The 13,960-nt window shown below is 39.9% G+C and overlaps 1 protein-coding gene across 2 annotated transcripts in view; it reads right to left on the bottom strand.

Annotated features, from left to right (window-relative positions):
• The window catches only part of srcap (Snf2-related CREBBP activator protein), a 58,795-nt gene extending 51,054 nt beyond the window's left edge, over positions 1-7,741 (bottom strand). The window contains exon 1 of one of the 2 annotated variants that reach the window (XM_028814965.2): positions 7,674-7,741. The gene's annotated coding sequence lies outside the window, so the exon portion shown is untranslated. Of the gene's footprint in view, positions 1-7,333; positions 7,469-7,673 lie in introns of those variants that run through there. The other variant, XM_051934698.1, reaches the window with a different exon arrangement.
• Positions 7,742-13,960: the final 6,219 nt, after the last annotated feature.

The raw sequence follows: 13,960 nt of genomic DNA, 5'->3' as shown, positions 1-13,960 counted from the left end.
AGTTGTGTCTTACCACCACTGTTTTATGTTTTTTGCACCTACAGGTACATGGGTTCATTGCAAATGTGGATTCTGTAATAATGATATAACTTGCAGATGTAACACTTATGGGTTTCTCCTCAAATTACAATGGGAATGTGTCCCTAAATAGAATTAAAAGCACTGTTGCACAACCGTTCTGTTTCAAAGGATACTACATATGCACACTGACTTTCACTTTCGAAGTTGACACCACAAATAGGTTTGAAGATATTACAGATTTATCCCTAATATAGATTACATTTTATCTTTAGGCACTGCAAAGGACCAAATAAACTCCTTATTTACAACTGTGGAGCCATAATTAAGAAGATTGTCGTGGGGAACATGTCAAGATAATTATATTGTTTGTTATTGAAAATAATCTGTTATCAGAATGACAGTCTTTATTTAAAAAAAAATGAATTAATGATGAGAAAAATGAGCTTATTTAGCAGGAAAGGTTGGCTTTTCAATATAATGGAAATCTGGGCCAGTTTTAAAGTACATGCATCTTATTTTTATTAAAAAAAAAAAAAAGATACCATTATGTGTTAAATATTTATGGCATTGCATTTACTGTAAAACTGAAAAAACATCTGAGAATGCTTTCTTACTTAAGGTGCATTTCATTTCATTGACACCTGACAGAAAATATAGCAAAACATTCACCAAAAGCTTAGCAAAAGGTTTTATTTCCAGGAAGTCAATTTAATAACAGAAGTTACAACTGTCCTATGTAACTAATGGTAATATTCAGAAATAAAACTATCAAAAAGTAGTACTTTAAAAGACATTTAAAGGAGACAGAGAACATACAGCACCCACTGAACAATCTCGAACATGACAAAAACAAAGCAGTAAAATACTATGCAGAAGTTCCAAATAATCTTGAAGCTGGATGCAAGTATCATCAGCAGCTAACCAAACTAACAAAAAGCAGTCAATAAGGAGAAATGAAATGACACATTTAAACTGAAAAGTATTTGCCTTGCATGCAACCTCTGACCTTTCCCAGAAAGGCACTCATGATTGAGTTGTTCTGGTTTGAGATCAGAAAATGGTAAAGTCAAGAGTCAGCATGGAAGCAAAATTCCACGTTTATTAAGAATAACCGGAGTGATGGTTGCAGATCTATACTGGCGGACAAACTGAAGAGAACTTAGGTAATGTATAGCAACATTTGTATTTGTCAAATTCCTTGACATGGGCCTATTAACAATGGGAAACTAAAACAGCACTAAAGCAGTCAATACCTCTGCAATTGAAAAGTAGGTCCAGTTCTCCTCCACCAAGTGAGTGACACAGGTTAGGATGGCAATCTGTTTACTCCATAAAGCGAGAGGAATGCCTAATTTGGTGGCTTTATCAAATTAAGCATCTTTATATAGGTAAGTAAACTTATCTTGTGTTTCACCAATAGCTGAAGATGAAAAGGTTCTCAGCCACCAGATTCTGACCACTGTAAATCTTCTGGCCGAAGCATTCCTGGCAAAAAAATCTCCTGTCTCTCTCCACCAGATCCCTTCCTACCAAAATTGTGCAAACCTCTTAACAGAGTAAACAGTGTCCAATTTTCCACAGCTAATTGCTAGCGTCACTGTCTAGCCTTGACTGACAAAAGCATCTCAAAGCAAAGTACAAACATGAAATTTAAAAATATGCCCCCCACCCAGGATAAAGTGGACACAAGGGTAATTAATGCTCACAAATATTACTAATAATTCTCTCTTCAACTGTATAGGAAACCTGTAAAAACAAAACTAACTTTATATCTCACTTGTGAAACCATAAGCATTAGGAGCATACTGATGTTTGACATGCTTGACATGACAAATTTATGGTCTTGCTCAAACATATGCAGTGACATAAAAGGCAACCTTGACCCATCACATTTCCAAGTAAATTCCTGGGAAGTCCCACATGCATGGAAGGGGCTAAAGAAGAGAGATAGGAGGGAGTAGTCTTAAGAAATGTCCCTCGTGAGATCTGTCGAAAGGATCATTATTTTTCCTAATTTAATCAGATGACACAATTTTAGACGGTGAGCAAATCTATGAAATTTGACGTTGAACAGCCAAAGTTGATGCCTCTCAGACTACTGTGCCATTCAATGTCCAGTGTTTCCCCATTTACCAAATAGTGGGGGGAAAAAATTTTTACGTTTACAATATTTCTCAAACCGTGCCACAAACAACCTACATATATTCTCTTTGCAAAATATCTAAAGGGTATCAATTAAGGAGACATGAAATAATTGATATTAAAATATCCCATTTAAAAACATCTGTTGCAAAATAAATCTATACCACTCAAGTTAGATGCCAACTTCCTTCTCTTTGTGTTCCTTGCAAGTGTCTAACAAGAAAGCACCTGGACTCTAAAGCTTACACAGACCTGAATGTTTAAAATGCTTCCATTTACCAACTAGTTGACAGCCTTCTCCTTGCACCGACAGTATAGACTTTCAAGGCCTCTTCTCTCTTGGAATGGAGGCAATTTGAGGTTAATGTGTAGGGTGTACAAAATACACAGAAATAAACACATACAAAATGTTCACTAGGAACATGCCAGATAGTGACTTAATTTTTAAAGCTCATTTTCAAATCATCAGGCTCTCAGTGAGTATGTCATCAGTACTATGCAGTATTTGTGCAGGTTGTTGTCTTCAATTCAAGTTTTTGGACAAGGGTTTGTTTTTCTCTCTCTTTGTAAAAGTAAGTTATTGTATTATACCCAGAAAGATCTACACAGAAAGCCATTAGGATTATAAAAGTTTCACAGAGCTCTGAGAATAGCATAAATGCAACTTTTCTTATTCATATGATTTACTGTAACAGCATCTGATCCAGAGTCAATAAAACCTAGCCAAGTCTCATATATGGAAACACAAAAACAAAATCTGACTTGACACCAATAGCCCAATAAACACTACGCAAGCAATAGCTCAACAACAAGCAGCTGTGTCTTGTAGCTAAAGTTAATGCCTTGAAAAGAAATATTTGCTTTGTTGGAAAATACTGAGCATACTGAAATTTCAGTTTGACCCTTTTAAGAATCTCCAAGATGTGTCAAACTGTTTAAAAACAACGCTTGTGAATGGCATGAAAGAATTCACATAAAAGAAAGGCTGAATGTGAGGAATAATCGGCAACTCCAATACAGTAGGGAACAGAAATCTATGAAGGTAAAGAAAATCAGGTTTCAACAGATAGAATGATGCATTTCAAGGTTTGGTTTACTATACAGAGTTGTATAGCTTCCCCTTAAATAAATATACTACTATACAGTGCCATGCAAATGTTTTGGTACCCTTGCTTAAAATGTCTGTCATTATGAATAGTTAAGTGAGCAGAAGATGAACTGATCACCAAAAGGCATAAAAGTTAAAGATGACACATTCCCTAAACATTTTACTTAAGAGAACATTTTTATTTCCATCATTCAGCAAAGCAAAAAGCAAAGATCTGGGCCACCGACATGGTCAGTATTTAGCAACACCACCTCTGGCAAGTGTCATAGCTTGTAAATGATTTTTGTCTTTCAGTTCTTACTTGGGTATTTTTTCCCAATTTTCACCCATTAGAAGCTTTGCATGTCACTGCATTGAACATGAAAGCAAAGTTAAAATCATGAAAACACTAAATCTTACAAAATCCTCTTTTTATAAGCTAAAACAGACACACCTTTAACAGTCTGGTCCTACTTTTCATCCAAGTTTATGTTTACTTATTTGGCCGACATCTTTATCCAATGCACCTTACAATATTTATGATACACTTGGTTACATTTTTGGTTTTCCAGTTGGAGCACAGGCATGTCAAGTGACCTGCATAGGGCCACACAGTGTCAGTAGTTGGATTTAAACCCACAACCTCAGGGTTTGGAGTCCAAACCCTTACCAACAACACTACACTGCCTACCGCCAAAGATGTCTGATTACTTGACCATAAGCATCAAGAGATCATCACACAAAACTGTAAAAAGTGTCCATAGCACTTCAGACTCAACATATCTAATTAGGCCTGTCAGTGTGGCCTGCAAACCCTGCAATATCTGAACCTCAACCTAGGTCATAATCACACATGCTTTAAAATGACAGGCTGGAAGATGATTAACCATATTTAAAGCCAATGTAATTTTAACACATTGGTTTTCCTAGGAGGTGTGCACTAAGAGGTCTTAGACATGGCCTTACATTTCCCAACTCTTTTATTCAACTCGGGGTTAAATTTAAGACCAGATCCAATCCACTGCGTTGCATGTTTAATTAAACTGATTAAGTAATGCTACATCCAAGCTACTATGGTTTCAATTAAAAAAACATTTTTAAACAAAAATTATTTCCGTTCACGCTAGTGCTTTCACTCTGCTTACAAATGCGTCTCTATCCACACTAAAATGACAAAAATGCATATGATGTAGATATTCACCTACACCACACATTTAAGTATCAGTGGAAGAATCTTGAAAGGGGTAGTAATGCCGTACGCCATTAGATTTATCAAAAAACTAACAGCCAATAAATCATGTATTTGCCTTTTAAGCGTTTCACAGCATTCAAACTGCACAAAATACAATTTAGATGCAAGGAATGCAGCAAACTCCATGAAAAGCAACTCTTTAGAATCTGCTATGTTGGAATTTTTTTTCCCCAGATAGGTTGACCAATCGGGGAATGAGACATTATAACAAGCAAGATCCAATCAGGGAAGGGCTGCATAATAAGCGTGAACCACTCATTAAATTACAAAATTTTCCAAAATCTGTGTTTTTGCCAATCCACATTACAATTCTGAGGCTATGTTTTTTCAGACGTATATGGCTCCAGAGAGTATTGTCAATTATCTCTTTTTTCAGGGGCTGAAATACGGGGGTAGTGTGGATGAAAGGTTACAACAGACAGTAATGTCTGCACTGTTAAAGGAAACAACTGTCACCAATTAAGCTAAAAGGTGTCTTTACCATGAGGGAAAAAACCCACAAAGTCACTGGAAGAACATGCAAAACTCCACACAGGCTGCACACTGGCCTGGGATTCACAACCAGGATTGCAAATATTGAGAATCTATTGTGTCATCCACTGCATTATCATGCCACCTACTTCTTTCTTTCAAATATAATTTTCTCAAAGCTGCTTAATCCAATTCAAAAAATAAGGAATGGTCCTCCTAGACTTTCTGGTATACTAAGATATGTGTATGGATATTTGAGGAGCAAACATTAAGAATGATTTTTATATTATGTACATTAAAGAACCATCAATAACAAATCAAATAATACATTAAACAATTATTATAAAAGTTGAATAAATCAGACCCTGCTGCTGCATGAATAAAAGAGTACCCTCTCTGGTTAACAGAAATTGCTCAAAAGTTGATAGAAATCTTTGTTTTGATGCTAATACTTTTATGCAAAATTTGGCTGACCTAAGTGAAAGCATACTCAAGTTATTATGTTTATATACACACGCTGGCATAATTCCAAAAATGGAATTTTCAGACTCAGAGAGGTCTAAAATGTTGAGATTTACCAAAAGCCCAAGGTAGAATTTTTGAAAGATTACAATACTTTCCCTACAAGAGAGTAAATCGGAGTCAGGAAGATCTGAAACAACGAGATTTACTCAAAATCTTGAAATCACATTTTTGAACGATTACAATACTTTCCCTACAAGAAAGTGAATTGAAGTCATGTAGGTCTAAAATGTAGAGATTCCTCAAAAGCTCGTGATCAAATTTCTGGACATTGAGAAAGTTAAAAAGTAAAAATTATGGGGTTGCAGGGAAGGGCGCTGGGGCTAATAGATGCAGCATTTGGCACAAGGCACAATCCATAAATCCAGCCTACCAGACGTAAAATACCCAAACTGTCAAAATTCACAAAAAACAGTCAAGTCAGATATGCTTCAGTTGAATAGATAATCAAGAATCTGGAAAAAGAATGAAAGGGTCATGGAAAACTGAAACAAACTAGACTCGCACAGATAAAGGTAAAAATAAATAAATACTAAGATAGATAGATACTTTATTAATCCCAAGGGAAAATTCACAAATCCCAAGGGGAAATTCATACTATCAGTGTGTAAAAATCCATGTCCAAGTAGTAAAAAGTGTCCAGGGAAGGAGTCCACATAAAAGAAAGTGGTAGGAGTGATAAGTTAAACAGATAAAAAGGTAGAAAAATAAAGTCGTACAAGGAGCTGTTGGAAAGGCTGCCACTCGCGGCGGCGCCCAAGTCATTCCTCTATATATTATATATACACACGCACATATATACATACATATAGACATATATATTTATACACACACACACATATACATACATAGACATATATATACACACACACACACATATACATACATATAGACATATATACACACACACACATATATACATACATATAGACATATATACACACACATATATACATACATATAGACATATATACACACACATATATACATACATATAGACATATATATATACACACACACACACACATATACATACATATAGACATATATATACACACACACACACACATATACATACATATAGACATATATATACACACACACACACACATATACATACATATAGACATATATATACACACACACACACATATATACATACATATAGACATATATATACACACACATATACATACATATAGACATATATATACATATACACACAGACATATAGACATATATATACATACATATACACACAGACATATAGACATATATATACATATACACACAGACATATAGACATATATATACATATATATATACACACACATAAAGTTAAATATTAACGTCTTGAATCGCCTGTCTTTTTGATGATTAAAAATACTTTGCAGAATTAAAAGCATTTGTGAAGTTTGTGTTATTTCCCCTATATTACTCGCTAGAATGTTCCTTAGTGCTCTTTAGTAATCATAACAGAAAACTGTGGGGAATATTGGACATATTATTCAGATTATCTGGTTTACTAGAACGGTACTTTTTGGACTTCTATTGTGCATGCATTACAATTCCTAAATACATTTTCCAGTCGAATCTTTTACCTTACCACTGTATTCTTAACCCGATCAAAGTCCCGCTTGGTATTATGATATGAATGTAGGCGGGTTAGTGCAGAGAACACAAAGAGTATTTAACGAGCAGCAATTCAATGCGGCATCAAAGAGGGAAACACGCGTAAGTGATCGCACGTGCTATGCCACAAAGTAAGTAGCAGACGCGTTTAAACAAAAGGCAATGCATCGCCAATGAGAGCAACGATACCATCAAAACACACGTACCTCAACGGGTAAACATTCCTCGAACAAGTGCCTATTCCGAGTGAACCCGAGAAAAGCGCCAAGTTCCAATATTTTACTCCATCTAAACATGGCTGAAAAAGTTTCCGCCGCCTCTTCGTGTGCCCTGAAAGGACATTCGAGAAGCACTAAACCCGCGATAAAACAAAGCCCCTGCCTGCGAGGAGGAGGAGGAGGATGATGATGCTAATGGTGCGGCTGCTGCCGCTGCCACCAGCCTGCCTGCCTGATCCTACAGGCCTTTACGCGCCTTTCTTGTTTCGCTTCGCCTGCCTAGTCGGACACAAGCCGCTCACCCGCCGTTCAAACGCATACTACCCACCCTTTGTATCCCTGCTGAATTTGTTCTCCTCTTCCGCGAAAGCTGCAAAGGGCTTCTTTTGATTTTCCATTCTAGACGACGAAATGTAAAAAAAAATAAATAATAATAATAAAACGCTCAGGTCGTGCAGATAAAAACAGCCGGCAAAGCGACACGAGCCCCCCGCGCCAAGAAGAGGGAACAAACCCGTGTGACGTCACTCGCCGGGGTCAGGATGCAAATCAAGGAGTTTTTTTATAACCACGTAGTCTTTTAAATTAAATGCACGTGTTTTTAAAACTCATTTTTTCACGGGTTTAGCAAATTACAAACACACCTCGTTTCGACTTATTACCTACAAACTGATATTTTTGTTTAATCCCGTTTGTCTAGGGGTCCACTAAGGGGGATTTCGACAAGGACGTTCGGATTCATCTTTATTGAAGATCGGCAAAAGTAGAGCAAAAATATTTGTGCATGAAAATCTGAATCTTGCCACACTCCATAATGGCTCCCCCAAAGGTGCCGATCTAAAGCAACTAACCACGAAGGGACACTTAGTCCGGGGGGCTGCGGCATTTCTTCACAAGTCGTTCTGCCCCCTCCCCCCAAGCCGCCCCCCTCCTCCCTCCCCGACCCCACGGCCGCCATCTTCTCTCCCCTCCTACCTGAATTTCTGAGCCGCTTTCTTTCACTAAAAACACGGGGAAGGAGTCGCCATCCGCGCTTAATCTTCCTCAATCCGTGACGGGGACACTCCAAACTGTCTCTCGGTACCCAGCAAGCGGCTAGCCGGGCGGTGTGAGCGGGATAAAATACGGGTTGAACGGCTGCGGGTCTCGGCAGCGGCTCCGCAGCTACGGGGAGGAGACTCGAGCCTGCGCCGAAATGGAGGCGACCGCGAGAGGCCAGGCGCGTGGGCCTCGCGATGGGCGGCGGGAACAGCGACAGCGGAATGCTGGGAGTTGTAGTTGCATAAGCCACCATACACGTCTTTCGCTTGGCCAGTTGCTGTAAAATGTCTCGCTAATCTCAACTAAAAAAAGAACTCGTTAGATATTACCTTTTATTACTTAGCGCTTAAAACACATATACGATTCTTACCTGTCTTAATTGTAAGTATTATTAACATCAGTATGAGTTTTAAATGTGCATAGTCTGTATAATTAAATAGTTTACTAGTGATAGCTGTTTTTTCGATGACGGCTGGTGGAACCGTTGTTTGTTTGTTTTTTTACCTTGATACCCCGCTATATTGGCGGTTTCTTGATGTCGATTTTACAATATACTTTGAAATGATGTGCTAAACTATTGTTTTCTTGCCCTTATAACCCTTCTTCATAACGTATCTATAAACTTAAGAGTGAATCCTCATTTAAAAATGTGTCTGCTGGCTCGTCGTGTAAATAGAAGTTGGTCACTTGTTAACTGTTAATCAAATGTATCATACACGTGTCTATTGAGTTGTTCAACTTTAACCATGTAACGCTGAAAAAACATTACCTGGCTTGGATATGTGGATTGCAACACCCGGGGAAATAGGACTATTGACCTACTGTATGCAAACGTTAAAGACACATACAATGCCACCCCGCTGCCTGTGCTTGGGAAAGCAGATCATAACCTGGTTCTGCTTCAGCCTCACTACAAACCAAGAGTGAGGGTCCTACCTACAACCACACACTCATTCAGGAAGTGGTCCCAAGAGGCAGAGCAGGCACTGAGAGACTGGAACTACAGACTGGGATATCCTGCATTGATCACATAGTGAGAACATTGAGGAGGTTGTTCACTGCACTACTGACTACATCAACTTCTGTATGGACATTGTAGTTCCAGTAAGGACAGTATGCTGCTATGCTAACAACAAGCCATGGATTACAAGTGACATCAAGGGCCTTTTGAACCAGAAGAAATGGGCTTTTAAAGGCGGTGATCAGCATGAGCTCAAGTGCGTGCAGAAGGAACTCCGAGTCCAGTTCAGGGCGGTCAAGGAGCAGTACAGGAGAAAGCTGGAGCAGAAGTTGCAGAATAACAGCATGATGGAAGTGTGGGATGGGATGAAGATCATCACTGGCTGCAGCGCAAAGCGGGGTGCCACCATCGAGAGAGATATGGAGAGAGCAAACCAGAAGAACAACTTCTTTAACAGGTTTGACCACCCTAACCCACCCTCCACCCATCTTTCCGCTGATACCAGCATAAGAGAGAGTTTCCCCCCACCCACAATTACAGCAGCCCAAGTAAGCAGAGAGCCGAGGAGACTTCATGCCAGCAAAGCAGTGGGTCCAGATGGAGTATCGCCATGACTGCTGAAGGCCTGTGCGCTGGAGCTGGGGAGTCCTCTACAGCACATCTTCAACCTTAGCCTGGAACAGGGGAGAGTCCCGAGGCTTTGGAAAACATCTTGCATCACCCCAGTCCCAAAGGTATCACGTCCTAATGAGTTGAACGACTTCCGGCCTGTCGCTCTGACGTCACGTGATGAAAACCATGGAGCGGCTGCTGCTTCACCACCTGAGGCCACAGGTCCGCCACGCCCTTGCCCCTCTGCAGTTCGCATACCAGGAGAAGGTGGGAGTGGAGGATGCCATCAACTACATGCTACACCGATCCCTCTCCCACTTGGACAGAGGCAGTGGTGCTGTAAGAATTATGTTTCTAGACTTCTCTAGCGCCTTCAACACCATCCAACCTCTGCTCCTTAGTGACAAGCTGACAGAGATGGGAGTAGATTCATACCTGGTGGCATGGATTGTGGACTATCTTACAGACAGACCTCAGTATGTGCGTCTCGGGAACTGCAGGTCTGACATTGTGGTCAGCAACACAGGAGTGCCGCAGGGGACTGTACTTTCTCCGCTCCTGTTCAGCCTCTATACATCAGACCTCCAATACCACTCGGAGTCCTGCCACGTGCAAAAGCTCACTGACGACACTGCTATTGTGGGCTGCATCAGGAGTGGGCAGGAGGAGAAGTACAGGGACCCAATCAAGGACTTTGTTAAATGGTGTGACTCAAACCACCTACACCTGAACACCAGCAAAACCAAAGAGCTTGTGGTGGATTTTAGGAGGACCAGTCCCCTCACGGACCCCGTGATCATCAGAGGTGACTGTGTGCAGACCTATAAATACCTGGGAGTGCAGCTGGATGATAAATTAGACTGGGCTGCCAATATTGATGCTCTGTGTAAGAGAGGACAGAGCCGACTATACTTCCTTAGAAGGCTGGCGTCCTTCAACATCTGCAAGTTGCTGTAGATGTTCTATCAAACGGTTGTGGCGAGCGCCCTCTTCTACGTGGTGGTGTGCTGGGGAGGCAGCATTAAGAAGAAAGACGCCTCACGCCTGGACAAACTGGTGAGGAAGGCAGGCTGTATTGTTGGCATGGAGCTGGACAGTTTGACATCTGTGGCAGAGCGAAGGGCGCTGAGCAGACTCCTGTCAATTATGGAAAATCCACTGCATCCACTGAACAGGATCATCTCCAGACAGAAGAGCAGCTTCAGTGACAGACTGCTGTCACCGTCCTGCTCCACTGACAGATTGAGGAGATCGTTCCTCCGTCACACTATGCGACTCTTCAATTCCACCTGGGGGGGTAAACGTTAACATTTAACATTATACAAAGTTATTGTCTGTTTTTTACCTGCATTATTATCAATCTTTAATATTGTTTTTTGTATCAGTATGCGGCTGCTGGAGAATGTGAATTTCCCCTTGGGATTAATAAAGTATCTATCTATCTTTTCCTAACCTTCCTCTGATGTCTTTTTGGACCCTGCTGTTCCAGGTAATTGACATCATCCACAGCCTCCAGTGGATCAGTGTTTCCAGCAGTTAGAAAAGAGAAGGTGGTGTTGATCCACGACAGACGAGTTTTAGCAGCACCAACCGTTTATGTTGAGCAAAGAACAAAAGAAGTTTGACTAATGAGAGACCATTCAGTGAATGTTTGCCATATGCTATAGCTAAATTGTTTCTAATTTCTCATCCTGTTACTCTGGAAAAGTAGTCAAGGGTTCCACCATAACACTGTGATTTGGAAGTTTGTTCACAGTTCCATAAACCTTTGTGTGGAGTGCCTCCTGGATTCAGTCTTGTGTGATTTCCTTAAGGCCATGTCACATTAGACAATGTTTCAGTCCTAGCTATAATATCTTGGCAAGTCAGAGGAAGTCTGTGGCGTGCTCCGTGAAGCCGGTCGCATGGACTTTCATACTTCGCGACTCACTCCAACCAGTCCACAACTCATCCCGAAAAATGAAACAGGTGTAATAGTCCACAGCTTGCCCAGATTTTGTCTTTAGTTGTAGAGGCGGGTTCTGTGTGCATGAGGGCTGACACCCAATGGATGCTCATCTGGAAGTATAATTCACACAATGCAGTGATGAGAAATAAGGACTTGGAAAACAGAAGAGAAGCTTGTCCCTCTGAGATCTCGTGTTTTATGCAACATGACAGAATGGAAATAAAGAAAAACAGCTAAATTTGAGGTACAAAAGTTAACCCTTTGTACAGCACGCCTGGCTCCATCAGACAGCACATTATTAACTGTCAGAGAAGGGGGGCGCACATGTGATTCCTTGAAAGTGTGAAACGTTGCTGGAAAGTCATCACACAGTCGCATTATTTGACATGCTCAGCAATTTTTAAATTGTGTAAATTGAGCTACTCCGGCGACGAGATCAGCAGCTGCAGTGTGACATTTCCTCGGACTAGCAGTGGTGTAATGTAACTTCAGCTTTAGAACCAAAATATAGTCGGACAAACAAAAGGTCAAAATCGCAGAACCGAAAGGAAATGTCTTAAATGAAAGCCAGAAACTCGAAACAAATCTGTTCCAGTTGTTCAGAAGAAAAAAAATCTTCCTCCACAGAGAGTTAATGGCATGTACAGTTGCTGCCATATTCATACTGGTAGCCATGATTGCGGTCACATGACTAGAGCCAAAATGGGGTTCTGTAAATAAAGAAAAATAAGACGGTAACAAAAATCCACATAGTTAAAATGATACCAAGTACAAAAACCTGATGATGAAATTTCACGTACCTAGAAATCCCTAAAGGGTACAAAATTTCTGTATACCAGTACCATGAAGGCCGGTAAAAACACTAAAAAGAACACAAAATTATAGCAATAGGAAGTATTTCTAAATTATATTACTCTCTTTCAAAGAGTTCCTCCTTTGATGATTTGAGGCAGCATTAGGAAAGGGACCTTCCAAATTTCTGGAAAACATTTTAAAGCAGCTGAAATGAAATTGCGCCTTTTTTGACACCATTTTGTTTCTTTTCTTAGCCGCCACCATTTTGTATGTTATCGCTAGAATGTCAGTTACGGCGGGGTCACAGGACAGGTAATGTCATTATCTCAACTGTATAATGGTCAGTTGCACTCATTTCTGGGTCCTTTGAGATACAACGTTCTTTGTTTGTAGAACCCTAGTAAAAGAATTTTGACTCTTCACTTTGATTTACGGTTTTGTCTTTGGTTTTAATAACCATGCTTATCTCCAGTTACTGAACTTTGTGTGATTATTTTTGACAACATTTCATCTCCTGATCATTTTTATTTATTTGTCTGTTTTTGGATGCTAGCCAAATCTCTGAGCTTATTATAAAGACAGGCTCGGTTATGGGAAGCTCTCTGGACCCGCTGGAGGTAGTAGTGGAATAGAGAATGAAGAGAAAACTGAGCAGCCATTATGAATAATGCTGCACATCCTGAGGACTTTTCCCAATTAATTTTTCAACAGAAGCGTGTCAAATGGGTACTGGGTCTCCTCAATACCTACAGTAACTGGTGCTGGTCATAAAATTAGAATATCATGACAAAGTTGATTTCAGTAATTCCATTCAAAAAGTGAAACTTGTGTATTAGATTCATTCATTACACACAGATTGATGTTTAATCAAATGTTTATTTCTTTTAATTTTGATGATTATAACTGACAACTAATGAAAGTCCCAAATTCAGTATCTCGGAAAATTAGAATATTGTGAAAAGGTTCAATATTGAAGACACCTGGTGCCACACTCTAATCAGCTAATGAACTCAAAACACCTGCAAAAGCCTTTAAATGGTCTCTCAGTCTAGTTCTGTAGGCTACACAATCATGGGGAAGACTGCTGACTTGACAGTTGTCCAAAAGACGACCATTGACACCTTGCACAAGGAGGGCGAGACACAAAAGGTCATTGCTAAAGAGGCTGGCTGTTCACAGAGCTCTGTGTCCAAGCACATTAATAGAGAGGCGAAGGGAAGGACAAGATGTGGTAGAAAAAAGTGTACAAGCAATAGGG

The sequence above is a fragment of the Erpetoichthys calabaricus genome, chromosome 12 (genome assembly GCF_900747795.2).
Source record: "Erpetoichthys calabaricus chromosome 12, fErpCal1.3, whole genome shotgun sequence".
Taxonomy (NCBI): Eukaryota; Metazoa; Chordata; class Cladistia; order Polypteriformes; family Polypteridae; genus Erpetoichthys; species Erpetoichthys calabaricus.
This window is presented reverse-complemented; position numbering and strand designations above follow the sequence as displayed.